The sequence below is a fragment of the Pan troglodytes genome, chromosome 15 (genome assembly GCF_028858775.2).
Source record: "Pan troglodytes isolate AG18354 chromosome 15, NHGRI_mPanTro3-v2.0_pri, whole genome shotgun sequence".
Taxonomy (NCBI): domain Eukaryota; kingdom Metazoa; phylum Chordata; class Mammalia; order Primates; family Hominidae; genus Pan; species Pan troglodytes.
In genome coordinates this window covers 27,009,026-27,014,268 of record NC_072413.2, presented here as the reverse complement: position 1 = coordinate 27,014,268, position 5,243 = coordinate 27,009,026, and the positions used below count along the sequence as shown (strand labels likewise).

General features: G+C 44.6%; 1 long non-coding RNA gene across 2 annotated transcripts in view; it reads left to right on the top strand.

Annotated features, from left to right (window-relative positions):
* The first annotated feature begins 515 nt into the window (after window positions 1-515).
* LOC107968132 (uncharacterized) overlaps window positions 516-5,243 on the top strand; it is a 39,029-nt gene continuing 34,301 nt past the window's right edge. Inside the window, exons 1-2 of one of the 2 annotated variants that reach the window (XR_001709073.4) lie at window positions 516-1,057; window positions 3,746-3,888. This is a non-coding gene — a long non-coding RNA (uncharacterized LOC107968132). The other variant, XR_001709074.4, reaches the window with a different exon arrangement.

Sequence of the window (5,243 nt, the reverse complement as noted above, 5' to 3'; positions counted from 1 at the left end):
TTCTGAGCCAGCAGGAAAATTGTGCCCTTTGTAGGTAATAGTCTAGCGCAGCTTTGGATAAGGGGGGAGAGAAGGCCCACCGCTGGCGTGTGTGCGGGGGTGTCCTTTACTTCGGGGGAGGAGGGTGTGGGAGAGCTTTGGGAGCGATGAGATGAGGAGGAGGAAGTGGGCAGAGGAGCGCGGGGCCAAACAGGGGTTACTTACTCGATTCCTGAGGCCTGGGCGGCGGCGAGCTCCGGGCTCCGGCGCCGCGGGGAAACCGGGCCTGGGGCTCCGGGTGCTGCTGCGGCGGCCGGGGCCGCTCAGTAGTGGGCGCCTCTGATGGCCTTCCGAAATGAGAGGTGCCCAGAGAGAAAACAGTACCAAACAATCTCGAAATAAATCAGGTAACACATGCTATATACGTGTGTCTCTTCCTTTTCCTTCTCTCCTGCTCCAGAGCGTCGCTCACGCGCGGGGTGACTCGATGTCGTTTTCTCCTCGCCGCTCCAGCCTCAGCTTCTAATCCGAATTGGAAGCGGGTAGCTGCGAGCGATCACCCTGGAAATATTTTCGTTTTGCTTGTTGACATTGGAGGGAAAATAAGGGTGGGCGTCTATTTCTTTCCGGTTTTTTTTTTAAGCCTTCCTATTTTCACTCCTTTTTTTTCTTTCCGTTTCTCAAATGCTTTTATTTTGTGCGGGCCTCATTCCTGAAATAACAGTATACTGAAGCCAGCTCTTGCCAACCCTGAGTGCTGCTGGAAAGCACCGGGGAGCCTTGGGAACGTGGATCTCACAGTCCCAGCTTCTTGGGCTTTGGAACTGGGAAGGTTCGGTTGGAGGTTGAAGTGAATGGGGAAATTGCGAATCCGGGGCTTTAAAAGGATCCCGTGGCCAGGGGCAGGGCTAAGGCCCAGCATTTCCCAGGGATTGGAATTTAGTGGGGAGCACATTGATCAAAGGCTGTTTCATCCCACATGGGCACGAAACATACCACATTTTACGGAGGATGTAGCCCCAGAGAAGAGGGAGGTGGAGAAGCATAAATGAAAAGCACCTTTTCCTTCCTCTAGAAGGTAAATAATTACAAAATGTAAGCATTTCTTCACTTGGATAAACTTTCATTAAGATATCTGGCAGATTTGGTATTTAAGAAAACGAAGGAAGGAAAATTGGTGCTTATGCTTGATCCTAAAGTTAAATTGTAACATAAAGAATGCGGTTGATGAATACTCAGGATAATAGGGGGTTATTCCATCCTCCCCACCCCCAGTCTTAAGAAAGAGAAAGAGAGAAAAGGTTGGGGGGTGGGGGAGGAAACTGGAGAGAATAATAGATAATTACAAATAGCTAGTGAATTTTAAATATGCATCTATTAGGAATGCCACAAAGGAGCTTTGAATATTGGACTAACCTCAAATGTCCTTCCACTGTATGTATGTATTTTTTCCTATGTCTACATGTCTTCTCACTTTAAAACAAACTGTATTTACATGTGGAAAAATTCAAGGGTTCCAACAATCAGTGTTGATAGTGACATGGTCCCAAACATTTATTTCCAAGCTCTGGATTTCTCGCAGGGCCGGGTGAGCTAATGGGCTTTGCCTACCGGCTGGAGAGATTTGTGGGCCTTCCCCTTCCTACTCACTTTTCCTCCTCCCACTCTTCTCCCCTCTTCAGGCCCGTTCTTCCTACTTTTCCTCAACTCTCCTTCCTCCCTCCTCCCTCCTTCTCCCTTAGCTCCCCCCACCCCTTCCCCCCACCCTCCATTCCTCTGTCTCTCCATTCCTCCACCTACTCCTCCCAATTTCTCCCCCTACAGCCCCCCTTCTCACCACCACTTATAATGGCACACAGGGCTCCCTCTGAGGTGGACGGCCCGGTACGTTTTCGTAGTCGGTCTAGCGTGAAATGATTCGGTGTAACCGGATTCTTGGGAAAGGACAGGTTACGTAAACATTTACTGATGTGGAGTAACTATACTATTTGTACTCTGATATGCAGGAAGGAAAGTGTTGATTAACACAGAAGAAAAAAAAAACGAAATTAGCTGATTGCATGCTCATAAGTGCAAGCTGTCATTGAACTGCTTTTAAAATAGACACAGCTGGGTGTTTGTGTTGAAAAATTTCTTGTGTTTTTGCTAATACTGAAATAAGCATGATTTTGTATACCAAACATTTTCAGATCATTAAAATTTGTAATCTGTGCTGGTTTTAAACACAAAGAAAAGAAACAGAATCATTTCGATGTAAAATTTGCTGATATTATATTAACTCAATCAGGTCTGTACAAATTGTGCATTGTGCCTCCTAAAATCTGTTTGATCAATTTAATACACAAAGTGCCAAACGTGGGTATTGTTTGTTAACATTGGACATTTTATTCAAATCCGAGCTCAGCAGCAAACTGGAGGAGCTTTCCTTCAATACAACACCAGCTCTGACTGATGAATTTTTAATGTTTTAAGGTGTTTCTTAGGTCAAATCTGAGCGTGCATTGTTTTGTAATCCTGTATAAAATTTTAGCAGGTGGAAATAAGTTTTTCTTCTGTTTACTTTCAAATAGCAAAAACTGGGGTTTGCTAATGAGCACTGTAATAATCTGATTTTATATGCTAGGAGCTCATATTGACTGGGAAAATGTTTTTCATTCAAATTAAGGCTATGTTATATAGTTTAAGGATTGCATGAATGCAAGTCTCTCAAAATAGGATATTCTTATGGGCATAAATAGTATATAGTTTAATGTAATATTTAAAAATCTATTCTTCCTAATGACAAAAGTTATTTGTAATCTGGCAAGAAGTGAGTTTTAATTCCTTTTAATAATTTCAATTGCACTTTATGTCGAGATGGTGATATATATATATATACTCACACACATATATATGTGTGTGTGTATATATATGTATATATATATAGCTTGTTCAACAAAACATGCACTGTTTACTCAGCACCCCGTGTTTGTCTCAGCAATAGCTTTTTTAAAGAACTGCTACTATCTGAAATGGAGGGGGAGGGGGGTCCTGGACAGAGTATTGTGCAAGTTGAAAGTCTCTGGATGGGGCTTTGTATATCCTACCAGCCAATTTGGGTGCAAATTGGATTTGAAGGCCTGCCTCTGTCCACCTCGGGCCTCTTCCCTAAGCACTGGAAGCCCAATCTTCAGCCCCACTCAGTCACCGTGATTACCTTCAGAAGACAGAGGGAATTCAGTTGTCTCAGACCTGAAACAAATTCTCTATCATTCTAATTTTTTTCTCATGATGGATCTAACCTTGATCTCTCACACAGACATCTACAAATGTGTACTATTAATGAATAAAAGCAGAAGTCAAAGTAAATGTAATTTTCTGGTATATATCACAGTAAACTTCTCTCTTGCTCTGTCTGCAGTCCCCCAGCTCTCCCAAAGAGGTCAGGCCCCGTAAAGAGTGAGCAGTTCCAATGGAAGAATTGGTTAGGAAATGAATTAGATTATTCCTTCTGGAGTTTTAATTAATAACCAAGGCTACACAGCATACTTCATCCGAGTAGGGAGCAGAACATTTCATTTTTCCATTTGGCGGTGTTATTTAAGTATTCTTTAGGGCCTCTTTCCTGTTTTCAGTCAGCGATCCGCCTCTTTTCTTCTTGCTAGCTGCTGGTTAAAGGAAGGTGGGCCCCATTTACCTAAAATCCACTCTGCTCTCCATTCCCTGGACAGGGTGTCCTTGGAGTGGCACCCAGCGCCAAGCTCTAGCTAAAGTTCTCTTCCTGCAGATGCACAGAGAATTTCTGACCTTGTGACGTTTGGGAGTGAGGAGATCCCATACAGAGGCATCCAGGTATTTCCAGAGATCCTGTGGCAGGTGAGGTCTGCCCTCGCTGGAGCCAACTCGTCTATAATATCTTCCTAACAGCAGGTAATGGTGCTAACATTTAGTGATTAGAAGTTACTCTTTAGCGTGTTGTATCCTCGTTCTGTGGGTTTTGGTTACAGGTTATACGATTAGGTTTGCGAGAACAGTAGTGAACTAAACTTCTCAGTAAGAGGTCTTCACACCAGGGAAGTGTTACTTTTCTGCAGCAGCCCTGCCTCGTCACTCATTAGGGAGCTGCAGGTTGTCAGCGGCTGCTCTCAGCGCGCGCACGCGCACCCTCAACGTCCCCGGGGGCGCGCACATTCGCGCGTGTGTGTACACACACACACATACACACACACACACACACACACACAGCACTAAAACTAAATTAAGAAGCCGATGATTAAGACAAGCGTCTACTAGGCCTGTCATTTCAGCATCCTTCCATCATAACATTGTGGCACCGGCAATTTTGCTTGAGAACCTCGAGTAAAAAAATCTATGGGAGAGCCTCGTCTATGAGAGTGGAAATGTTTAGCTTGTATAAGCTAGGGAGCCACTTTAAAAGGGAGAAAGTCCAAGGCGAAGAAGAGGAGCAGGAGGAGGAAGAGGACAAGGATGAGGAGAAGGCCTTGACAGAGACCCCTGGGACTCTCCAGGCAAGTCTCTGTGACGCTGCCAGGTGTTCCAGGCTCTCTGAAGCCAAGTACGTACGCAGCCAAAAGAAAAGTCCCGTGATCTTCAGCAAAATGTGCATGGGAGAAGCTTTGTCCCGACATTAGCCAAGGGAGAGCCAGGCGTGGAAAGATCCATGACAAAATACCACCAGAGGGCCAAGGGACTTTAGTTTCTGGAAAAACTTCTCAGTCGAATACTCTGTACATCTCTTGTAAACATTGTAAACATAATGTCCACTACCCTTTTACTTGTTTCGCGATCTTTGCCAGTGCCCTCCAGAGGGTGAGTGATTTGCTGAAGGACTTGAGTCCCTCACAGTATGAGGGCGGACCTGTTCCATTTTTAGACCTGATCCAGTTGTGAGAAATGGTCCCACACAGCCTGGGGAAGTGCCCCTGAGAGGCCGATTCCTATTTTTCCTCTAGTTACCCAAGGAAATGGTGTAGTCAGTCTTTCAAAGGAGATAGGGGAAGCTCCACAAACAACCATAACACAGCACAACAAAACAAAACAAAGAGCTGAAGGGGTGTTGGTGAACTAGAATGAAGGAGGCTAGAGCTCAGGTTCTTAGTTTTAACCCCCAGCTCTATCCCATAAGGAAGAAAGTGAGACTTGGCAAAAGCCAGCCCACAAACAATACTACCTCGGATTTTCCATCAGTGGGGCACCAAAACAGGAAAAAAGAAAATAACTATATATATCTATATGTAGATATATCTATATATCAAGCTGAAAGA